The following is a 12656-nucleotide window of genomic DNA, read 5'->3' as shown; positions in this document are numbered from 1 at the left end:
TAACAACTTGGGCCAGCTTTCTCCTTAAACTCTGATAGAAGGGATTTATAACCAGTCATATGTCCTGAGCATCCATTGTCCAATACTAGAGAATTTCTCAGGTTACCCTACAATCAGTATTTAAAATTAGTTAGTGTTTTTAAGGACCCAGACTTGCTTGGATCCTTTGGGTTTTTTAAGTTTGTTAACATATGCAGCAGAAGACTTCATATCAGAGTTTATGTTAACATTCTTACTATCAGTAATTACACATGCAAAAATAGATTTTGCTTTATTTAAAGAGGGTTTCAGTTCATAATAATCATAACATAAACTGTGATACTCTTTGCATGTATTAATAGAGTGCCACACACTACCACAATGAAAACAAGGACTTTGAGGTTTTTATCTAATTGTTCTATTCCTAAACTCTGATTTGGGAGGAACATTATTTATCTCTTTATTCTTCCTGCAAGAATTAGCAAGATAACTAGTACTGCCATATTTCAAGCAAGTTTTTCTAGGTGTATTCGGAGCAATTACATAATTACCATTTTTATTAACACCTACTTTATCATTCCTGTTTTTCCTAGACTTTTTCTCCTTATTTTTCATGTGTAAATCCGTCATCTTTTGCTTAAGTTGTTTATGAGTCATTAAACTAATCATTACTGATCTTGTGTGAACTTGTTCACACTTATCAGTATTTAAGTTTGATCTAGCTGCTGAGGTTGAACCTGCCACATTAACTGACTTAACAACATTAGCACATGGATTAAACTTAATGGGCTTCAACTGAACCTTGTTCAGTTTTCCCTTTGTATCAGTATTTACTAGTTTAGTTTTCTCTGTTTCTTTTCCAATTTTCTTATCAGAATTAGATATATAGCATATCCTAATCCTGATCTCCAACAACCATTCTCTATAATTTTCTGAGTTGTTTTTCCTGAGTTAGTCCAAAGCTTAATAACCTCTCTTTCTTTACCTAACTCCTTTTCTGGATAAGAATGTTTTTCTAACAATTTTTCTTTAATATAGATATCATTATCTCTTTCTTTTTGGATTTCTAGCACATAAAGCAACTCAATATCTAGGTGATCATTCCTTTTCTTTAACTTAGAGTTTTCACTCTTGATTCTATTATTCTCTAAGGTTTGATCCCTATAACTAACATGCAGAGACTTAAGAAACAATCTTAATTCATGGATATGATCAGTATCAAGAGCAAGGGTGGTCTGAGGTACCATTAGTTCAGCATTGTCAGCCTCAGTATCTGTATTTGCCATGAGAGCATAGTTGACACCATCATCTGAATCTGATGAATCATCCCAGTCTTTCTTCTTTGAGATCAAGGATTATTTCTTCTCAGCTTTTAGTTTTCTGCAGTCAGCTGCAAAGTTTTCAATTTGTTAGGACGAAAACACGCGATAATATTCACGCAAGTATACGCGTTCTCAAGTAATATAGAATTCCTTCTAGTTCGTTCCCACAGAGACTGGTTTAGGTTAATTTAAGAATGTGTACATATGCAACGATGGTATGGTTATTATTCAATGCTAAGACGAATAACAAATTGAGATTGATTATAATTAAGATATTAACTAACATGCAAATAACTAAGAAAATTGAGTTGAATTACTTATATGAGACAAACATGGGATTCTAACTTCATTACTACTTCATTCAAAGTCATTGTTCTTAACCTTAGCATGCAATGGTGATGATAACTAATCAGATAACAGAAAACTAGAAAATGCCAATTTTTGTTGTACGAATACCCTACTACCAGAAATCCACAAAAGAGATAGAAGCTGAATAGAACCCAATTATATTGAGACCCTATATGTCTATATAATTTGACAACATAAAGGTTTAATGCGCAAGTTATCTATCGTGATTACATAGAGCAAGTAAGATGGTTAAAATTACCTACGAATCATGCATTAGATATATATAAACCTATGCTAGCATGGCAAGTTCTAAACCTCTAAATTCACTTTCACTTCAATAAGGATTAACATGCTAACTTATAAGTTCGCGACACTCATAAGATGAATAAGCACAACTAATACTAGAAAATCATACAATCACCACACACTAAGATATCGAAATAAAATAACTATTAGAATCTATAAGTAAATCTGTTAGAAGCCCACGATAACGATTAGTTCATAACCGAACTCATCAGCACCGCGGGTTCCGATGAAAGCATGGTATAATAAACTAAGTCTTTATAAACTGTAATCAAAGTATGTAATCAAGAGTAATAGGTTCAATAAACAAGAAAACTAGCATCCAAGATTACAACTCAATCAAAGAATCACAAGAATAAACTAGATCCTCTTCGCCTTGGTGGTATTTGTGCTCCTAGGTCTTCTCATCGTCTTCTCCTTAATCTCTGTTATTAAAAACATCTTTAGATAGTCTTTATATAGTAGCCCATTCAGAATAGAAGTCCAGAAAATCAATCTTCTAATCAATTCAGGATTTTGGGAATTCGACCCGACATGGCCGCGCGCTATCCCAGCGGGGGCGCACTGTAACTCTGCCAACCGGCGCGACCGTATGCTATCACAGCACAGTCGTGCTAACCTTCTGGAAAAACTTCTGACTTCTGATTTATTTGCTGGTTTTTGATGGCGATCAACAAGCGACATCCGAGGCACCTTCCCAACACCAATTTAGCACCAAAACAATGCTAAATCTCATCCTTCCTTTATCTATGCCTGAAATGCAAAACACTACAAAAATGTATCAAGAACACAAACAACTCGAGTACAAAACACCAATTCAAGCCTTTATGAAGCATTCTAAGTGAACATTAATGCCACTTAACACACCCCCAAACTTGAACCGATGTTTGTCCTCAAGCATAAACAGACTCAAAGAATAAGAGATAAAAATGCATGAATGCAACTACATGAATGCAACGATCCCCTCAGAATAACTAAACTATCCAATGAGCAATATCTTAACAAATGAAATTAGACGCACAAAGATCAATTAAATCTCACAAATCAACTCACAAGCTAAAAATGTGCGTGTGTGCAATTGCTTAACAAATATATTATCGCAACTAGATCAAAAACCATGACTCACTACTCATCAAGACAATCACAAGGTTATAATAAAATAAATGCTAAACTCAAAATGACTGACAACACTTCAATTTTATTGGAGTTATACAAGGATTCATGCTTTTATTGATAACACATAATCAAACACAAATATGCTTATTTGATTGTGCAATGAGTGAGGTCCACAAAAGACTTACGCAATAATACCCATGTAGCGAGCGTTAGGATAGCGGATCCCAGACTATACAAGCCTTAGGTCACTAGGCACAAAGTCCCCTAGAACTTAATAACTCGAGTATTAAAGAACCCACTCGTGATCAATTATGCATAACACATATTTTTTTCTTTTTTTATTCATTTTTTTCTTTCTTTTTCAACAATTTCTGAACGAGTGTGTTTCGCTCCATCTCGCTCAACCCTAGACTACTCATATAAAATGAGCCGGCTACTATCCAGTTGACACCTAGCCACAAAAACTAGCAATGAAATCCAATATTTTTCTCCAATTTTAAAAATCCATGTTATTACGCCACTAAGAGAATATCCTAAATTCTAGACATAAACAAGTGATTGAACTTCGACAAACACACAAGACATGATCATGATCTAGTACGTAAGCAACTTATAAGACTTAGTAAAAATTTTCTTATTTCTAGCATGCAAATCAATTCATTAAGACTTAACATCCCTCTATACGACATCACTACACTCGCATCAATATCACAAATCAATCGAAAAAGTAAACTTAAGGGATCATGGTAAAATGCAAATTCAACTATATGTAACATACTAACATGTAAAATAGCTAAACAAAATAAAATGAAAACAAATGAAAACAAATTACTACATGACAAATATGCAAACTATATGACTAAACTAGCATGAATATGCAAACTAAATGGACACACACACAAACATATTCCTTAACTACCACCCCCAAACTTAAAATATCCATTGTCCTCAGTGAAGGTAATAGTAAGGAATCAAGGCATACCTACTCGGAATCAGGATGGTCCTCACCCTCTGTGGGTGGAGTGTCAAGAGGCGGGTACACAGAATCCTGACCAAATACTGACCACTGAATATCAACTCCCGTGGCTCTGAATGTTGTACCCAATTCCTGGGTAAGGTCTTGCGCAAACCTGCTATGGATGTCATGTATCACATCCATCCGTCTTATCAAGCGCCTATACTGCATTGAACCCAAACAAGCACTGTCCTCTGCTTCCTGCTGCTGCGAGGAACTAGGCTCACCCCTCTGATGTCTCCATGCAGCTCTACTAGCATGAGTTGAACCACCAACATATGTCTGATCGGGTGGCTGGCCACCCGGAAAGTGATCATAAATGTAGCCAAGCCCCTTCTCATCAACTTGCCCACTATACCACTCCTGCATCACTGTTATCGTCTAACTGTCAATAGGGAGCTGCTTGTATGCAGGCCAATGAACTCCAATCGCCACACACTGCTTTGTCAAAATCGACATATAGGGAATAAATCCCATACCGCTCCCACACAAAAACCTCAAAATACCCTGATAGATTATAGACCCGAGATCCACATAATCTCCCTGAAGAATCCCCCACAATAACTTGGCACGATCCAAAGTAACATCGTGCACATGTGAAGAAGGCATGATGTTCACACAGATAACAGAGTTCCATGCACGAGCGAACCTGTTCATGCAAGAGGCAGGGAAAGTGGTATACTCATTTGGGCCCCTCTTGAATTTCCAGCGAGTCTCTGGAACACACAATATAGCAACAATCAATTCCAATTTAAAATCTTCCCCGGTCTCTCTAGGTTTGTCATCCAATCATCCTGACTCGGCAGTCTCTCGGGCTGGTTAATCACCTTCCTAATAGCCTCCACAGTATAATCCACAATCAAACCCCATACCACCGAGTACCCGTTCTTATCCGCCTTCACATTCACGTAAAACTCGCGAACAACACTCATGGGCATAGCAGTGAGTGCCTCACAAAAAGAGACCAACCCATCTCCAAAAGCTTACCATCCTTCCCCGATGGCATAAAACCCCTCTCATTCGCTATGGGCTTCGATAGCAGCCTCGTATACTCCGCTTCAGCCTCCAGAGTAGTAAACCTAGGCCTTACACCCCTAACACTTGAAAAATTGATGGTGTTGCTACTAACTTGAGTTATTTGTCTCTTGGGTGCCATTAAATTTGAATAAGTTTGAGAAAAGAGAAGTGTTTAAGAGAGATTTATGTTTGAGAATTGGAAAGTGATGGAGAAGATTGTGTATAAGTGTATGTATATATAGGGATTTGGGAAATTAGTTTTGGAAAAGAAGTGGGATTTTGATTATGGGAATAGTGGGAGTAATGGGGTGATTGGAATTGATTTGGAGAAGGAATTATGGGAATTGGATGAGAAAAAATCATCTGGTGAATTGATTTTGTTTTGAATTTTCTTTTTTACTGTTTTTTTTCTACTACAGGGGTGCAGCGCAGCTGCCCCGCCTGGCAGCGCGGGTGTGCCATGTTTCTGGAATTCCAGCGCGTTCGCCCCGCATACCAGCGCGAGCACACACAACTACTGGACTTTCAGTGTGGCCGCCCCGCTTCTGAGCGCGGGCGTGCCGTGCTACTGTAGTTAACACTGAATTTTTCTGATTTTTTTGTCTTTTCTTCCGCTTTTTCTTGCTTCTATCTTCTACCAATGTACAACAAGCTTGAGTTTCCTCCTAAGAAGCGCTTGGTTTATATCGCTAGCTTGACGTAGAATCCCGATATCAAGTGGACAATAAAATGGCACTAACCACCTCGTGGTTTGCCGTATTTACATAGTAATATTTCAAACACTGTCCATTCACCTTGAATACTTGGCCTGGATCATTCTCAAAAATCTCCACCGCTCCATGTGGAAACACAGTTTTGACAACAAACGGCCCTGACCACCTTGACTTCAATTTCCCAGGAAAAAGACGGAGACAAGAGTTGAACAAAAAAACTTGTTGCCCCGGCACAAATGATTTGAGCACTAGACTCCTATCGTGCCACCTCTTGACTTTCTCCTTATACATTTTATTGTTCTCATACGCTTGAAGTCGAAACTCATCGAGTTCATTCAATTGAAGCATCATTTTCTTACCAGCCGCATTCAAATCGAGATTCAATTTCTTCAAAGCCCAATAAGCTTTGTGCTCTAGCTTCACAGGAAAATGACATCTTTTACCATAAACCAATTGAAATAGTGACATGCCTAGCGAAGTTTTGTATGCTGTTCGATACACCCAAACAGCTTCATCCAGCTTCAAAGACCAATCCTTCCACGATGGACATACAACTTTCTCTAGAATACACTTTATCTCTCTGTTAGATACCTCAGCTTGACCATTAGTCTGAAGATGGTAGGTTGTAGCAATACGATGATTCACATTATATCTCTGCATTATAGAAGTGAACTTGCAATTACAGAAATGTGATCCCTCGTCACTGATTATAACTCTTGGAGTCCCAAATCTTGTGAATATCTGCTTGTGAAGAAAATTAAGCACTACCTTCGCATCATTTGTCGGCAAAGCCTGGACTTCCACCCATTTCGATACATAATCAACCGCCAACAAGTTATACTGATTATTGGAAAATGAGACAAATGGCCCCATGAAGTTAATTCCCCAAAGACCTCAACCTCGAGAAGCACATTAAGAGGCATCTTATCCCTCTTGGACATATTACCAACATGTTGGCAGCGATCACAATTTAACACGAACTGATGCGCATCCTTAAACAATGTAGGATAGAAGAATCCTGCTTAAAGGATATGAGCTGTTGTCTTTTCTCCATCATAGTGGCCTCCATAAAAAGTTGAATGACAGTCTCGAAAGATACCCTCCGTCTCGATGTACAGAATACATCTCCTAATGATTTGGTCAGCTTGTTGCCGAAACAAAAATGGCCCATCCCATATGTACCACTTCACCTCATGAAGAAACTTCTTCTTTTGAGCAGAAGACCAGTCTGGAGGCATAATATTTCTCACAAGGTAGTTCACAATGTCTGCGAACCACGGTTCTTCCTCCTGCACCCCAAACAACTGCTCGTCGGTAAAAGACTCATTTATCAATATTTTATCCTGTGAAGCCGCACTTGGATCTTCTAAATGAGAGAGATGATCGGCAACTTGATTTTCAGTACCTTTTATATCCTTGATCTCCAACTCAAATTCCTGAAGTAAAAGAACCTATCAAATCAGTCTAGGCTTCGAGTCCTTCTTCGGGATGAGATAGCGAATCACAACGTGATTAGTGACCACTGTCACCTTCGTCCCAAGCAAATAAGAATGAAACTTCTCAAAACCGTAGATAATGGCCAATAGTTCCTTTTCAATAGTAGTATAGTTCATTTGAGCACCATTGAGGGTCTTACTAGCATAGTAGACCACATGAAATATATTGTTCTTCTTTTGCCCAAGAACGGCTCCAACTGCATAGTCACTTGCATCACACATCATTTCAAATGGCTCATCCAATCAGGTACAATTATGGCATGTGTCATAATTATACTCTTTTTTAAGCTCTCAAAAGCAGCGAGGCACTCGTCATCAAACTTGAAAGAGACATCCTTCTCTAGAAGATTACACAACGATTTAGAGATTTTAGAGAAGTCCTTGATGAACCACCGATAGAAACCTGCATGACCAAGAAAACTACGAACTCCCTTAACAACAATTGGTGGAAGAAAGTTTTCAATGACCCCCACCTTGGCTTTGTTTACCTCAAGACCTTTACAAGAGATCTTGTGCCCAAGAATGATGCCCTGTTGCACCATAAAGTGACCTTTCTCCCAATTGAGAACCAGATTGGACTCAACATACCTTTCAAGAACTGCGCCAAGATTTTACAAGCACTCGTCGAAAGAATCCCCGAAGATAGAAAAATCATCCATGAACACCTCCACATTCTGACCGGTCATGTCAGAGAAGATAACCATCATGCATCTCTGAAATGTGGCAGGTGCACCATACAACCCAAAAAAAATCTTCTGAAGGAAAAAGTACCAAATGGACATGTGAAGGTAGTCTTTTCCTGATCTTCTGGAGCAATGCAAATCTGATTATAACCCGAATAACCATCCATAAGACAATAGTACTCATGTCCAGCCAATCTTTCAAGCATCTAATCAATAAAAGGAAGAGGGAAGTGATCCTTCCTCGTGGCCTTGTTCAGCTTCCTGTATTCCATGCAAACTCTCCACCCCGTGACTTTCCGAGTAGAAATGAGCTCATTCTTTTTATTAGCAACAATTATGATGCCTCCTTTCTTCAGCACATACTGAACTGGACTCACCCAAGAATTGTCAGAAATAGGATAGATGATCCCTGCATCTAGTCACTTAAATATTTCCTTCTTCACAACCTCTTTCATTATTGGATTTAGCCTTCTCTGTTGCTCAACAGTTAGCTTTCTTCCTTCCTCTAGGAGAATTTTGTGCATGCAATAAGAAGGGTTGATTCCCTTGATATCTTCTATAGTCCATCCAATTGCAGATTTGAACTCTCTCAGAATTCTCAAGAGCTTTTCTCATCACTTCCTGAAAGGTCAGATGCAATAATAACAGGCAAAGTAGATGCATCACCTAAAAACGCTTACCTCAAGTGTTCAGGCAAAGGTTTAAGCTCGAGAATAGGAGCTTTCTCAATAGATGGCTTGAGGCGCTTTGGAGACTTTTTCAACTCTTCCAATCCAAGAGATTCAAAAGGCATATCCAGCCTTCACTTCCAAGGAGAAGCATTCAAATACTGCAACTGCCCATCACCTTCATCATCTTCAATATCTGAATTTCCCAACAAGGCCTTCTCTAAGGCATCAGACCTTAACATTTGATCAAGTTCTGAAGTAACCACAGAATCGACCAATTCTACTTTTAAGCACTCCTCATTCTAAGTAGGGAATTTTATGGCATTGAAAATGTTGAACGTCACATCCTGATCCAGTACTCGCATAATGAGCTCACCCTTCTGCACATCAATCAAGGTTCGACCAGTAGCCAAAAATGGTCTTCCCAAGATTATGGGAATCTTTTTATCCTCCTCGAAATCAAGAATTACAAAATCAGTAGGAAAGATGAGTTTGTCCACCTTGACCAAGACATCCTCCACAATGCCTCATGGATATGTAATAGAATGATTGGCCAACTGCAAGGATATAAAAGTAGGTTTTGGATCAGGTAAATCCAACTTCTTGAAGACAGACAAAGGCATCAGATTGATGCTAGCTCCCAAATCACATAAACACTTGTCGAATATCAAGTTTCTGATGGTGCAAGGAATAGTGAAGCTTCCAGGATCTTTAATCTTTGGAGGCAACTTCTGTTACAGCACAACACTGCATTCCTCCATAAGAGCAACAGTCTCTACATCATCAAGCTTCACTTTCCGAGAGAGAATAACTTTCATAAATTTCGCATAGCTAGGCATCTGTTCAAGAGCTTCAGCGAAAGGTATGTTGATATACAGTTTCTTAAAAACATCCAAGAACTTAGCAAATTGCTTATCCAGCTTTTGCTTCTATAGCCTCTTAGGAAAAGGAGGTGGGGGGTAGAACTGTTTTTCCCCTGTATTACCCTCAGGAGGAGTGACAACAACTTTCTTCCTTGGTTCCACCTCTGCTTCCTTTTGCTCATCTTCTTCAGCCACAACTTCAGATTCTGGAACTTGAGATATTTCAGGACTTGCAACCTTCCCAGACTTTAATGTGATTGCCTTAACTTGCTCCTTAGCTTCCCTCTCGCCTGGCACTTCAGTATCACTAAGGAGTGTACCAGGTTGTCAATTCAGCAAGGCATTGCCATTCTGCCCAATTTGATTTTCCAAGGTCTTGATGGAAACCGCTTGGCTCTTGCACAGGAGCCTCAACTCCTCCAATTCAGATTTTTCATTAGATTGAGGTAGTTGCTAAAGTTGGAGTTATTGCCTTGGTGCATATTGCGGTTGTTAAAAACCATGAGGGTTGTATTGCTTTGCTGCATACTGCTGATAAGACTGTTGCACCGCATTCTGACTGTTGTTCACGCTGAAGTTAGGATGATTGCGGTTGTTGGGATGATAAGTGGTTGGAAATGATTGTTGCGACCTCTGAAAGTTACTAAAAAACTGGGCTGATTCACTAGAAATAGCACACTGCTCAGTCTCATGCGCTCCAGCATTAAGTTCACAAACACTTGTGATTTGATTAACCCCATAATTAGCCAAAGAATCAACCTTCATCGTCAAAGCTTGAAACTGAGCAGCTATAGCAGTATCCAATTCCAGAATTCCTGCTACCTTACCTTGAGGCATTCTATGAGTTGGGTTTCGGTATTCATTAGCAGCCATCAGTTCCATCAACTCATAAGCTTCATCATAGCTTTTAGCCCATAAGGCTCCACCTGATGCTGCATCAAGCATGGATCTAGAAGTTGCACCCAACCCATTATAAAAGCAGTTAATGATCATCCATTCAGGCATCCCATGATGAGGACATTTCCTAAGCATCTCCTTGTAGCGATCCCAAGCTTCACACAAAGATTCTTCCGTCTGTTGTGTAAACTGAGTAAGTGTGTTTCTGATTGCAGCTGTCTTCGCCATAGGGAAGGATTTAGTTAGAAACTTTTGAGAAAGATCCTCCCATTTGGTGATAGAACATGGTGGTAGAGAATGCAACCAGAACTTAGCTTTATCCCTCAGAGAGAATGGGAAAAGCCTTAACTTAATAGCATCTTGAGAAACTCCATTGAACTTGAAAGTGTCGCAGATCTTGATGAAATTTCTTATGTGAATGTTGGGGTCTTCTATAGGAGAACCCCCAAACTGAACTGAATTTTGTATCATCTGAATCATGCTCGACTTGATTTCAAAGGTGTTAGCCGTGATGGATGGCCTGACAATGCTAGACTGAATGTCATTGATCTTTGGCTTAGAATAATCCATCAAAGCCTTCAGATTCGCTTCTGGTTCTCCCATTATAATAAGAGCTTCTTCTTCATCTTTCTCCTGAACAATAACTTTTTCAATTACTTCCTCCGCTTTATCCATTATTCTCTTGCGAGATAGAGAACGCGTTAGCATACACGCTCTCTAGAGTACCTGAAACACAACAAGTATCCAAGTAAGTAAAATATCTGAGTCAGTGAACTTTAACGACCACTGATGACAAGCACATAAACCAAAAATTAACACCGAGTCCCCGGCAGCGGCGCCAAAAACTTGTTAGGAAGAAAACTGTTATACCCAAACAATACAACAAGAATTACAGAAGGTGGGGTTGAATGTAATTCTCACTACTTTTTGAGATTTTAAAAATGTTCTAACTTAATACATATAATAGTGTTTGATTTACAGTAATACGGAATGGAAGAATAATAGAAATCAAAACACAAAGTAATAAAACACAAAGCTTTAAAACTTTCTGGTGGATTTGAATGTATCCGCCAGATATATATATATATATATATATATATATATATATATTAAATTGATAACTCTGTGATGCTTTGAATAGCACACATCTTCTTTACAAGTGAACAAACAAACTACAGAGAAATTCTTAACAAGTACAGCTATATCTATCTCTCTGAAAAATGTGCTTGCTTAGTTATTTGTTCTACTTGCTACTCTTGGTTTATATATCACCAAGTTACATTATAATAAGATAAGACAATAAAACAAAATTAATCTAGTCTAATATCATACTTCAAAATTACTCTATCTAGCATCTTTTAATATCTTCACATTTGCATGAAAATGGTAATGCTTTTTTGTTCTCAAAATCCTGCTTAACAGGCTGCCACATTCCTTTTGCAAACACCCAACGCATGTGACTGTGTTGTCACTATCAACAGCTATTTTAAATATGATCATCCTTCGGGATTATGTTGAACTTCCGTCGGGATTATGTTGATCATCCGTCGGGAGCCTTGTAGATCATCCATCGGGAGTCTATCTGTCACTTGACTCCATTTTACTTATACAGAATTACAAGACATCTCATATTTACAATTAGCCAACCTATTCTGTATATCAGTCTATTAGTCAACATGAATTAGAGAACCCTACATAATCTACTAGACTAAAACATTGTTGTTTGCAGAAATGAGGTACAATACTTATTTGTTACATAAGCTACACTCTCGATGGATGTTCGTTTATCATTCGTCGGGACTATAAAGATCATCCATTGGGACTATAATAAAACATCCGTCGAGAGCTACAAATTCACTATGTTAAATCTACTAAGGTGTTTTGTTTAACTTATCATCTAGTTCACAACATATTCCTAACAATCTCCCCTAATTTATGTCTATTGGAATTGTAGCCATAAATTAAGAGAAACTTGATGATAACAAAACACCCTAAATGTACAAATTGAAATATAGTAGATAAAACTAATAAGGCTACAGTTTATTGAAAATTGAACAAAGCAAAATGTACAAGAGTTCTAACAATCATTTTCAAGGTGCTCCTCTAGTCTGAGCAGATGATTCCTATTTCCTTGATTGTCTGGATTTCTTCCCAAGCTTTTTGTTATCTTCTTCTATTTGATTTTGGAGTTGTCTATGGAATTCAAGTTCTTCAGCATTTGATAGATCCATCTTTT

At 38.3% G+C, this 12656-nt stretch overlaps 1 non-coding gene across 1 annotated transcript; it reads left to right on the top strand.

Annotated features, from left to right (window-relative positions):
- The first annotated feature begins 10526 nt into the window (after positions 1-10526).
- LOC141676262 (small nucleolar RNA R71) lies at positions 10527-10633 on the top strand. The gene has a single exon (XR_012556860.1). It is a non-coding gene; the product is annotated as a small nucleolar RNA R71 (small nucleolar RNA).
- The last annotated feature ends 2023 nt before the right edge of the window (positions 10634-12656 follow it).

This window comes from Apium graveolens, chromosome 7, assembly GCF_009905375.1.
Source record: "Apium graveolens cultivar Ventura chromosome 7, ASM990537v1, whole genome shotgun sequence".
NCBI classification, from domain to species: domain Eukaryota; kingdom Viridiplantae; phylum Streptophyta; class Magnoliopsida; order Apiales; family Apiaceae; genus Apium; species Apium graveolens.
This window is presented reverse-complemented; position numbering and strand designations above follow the sequence as displayed.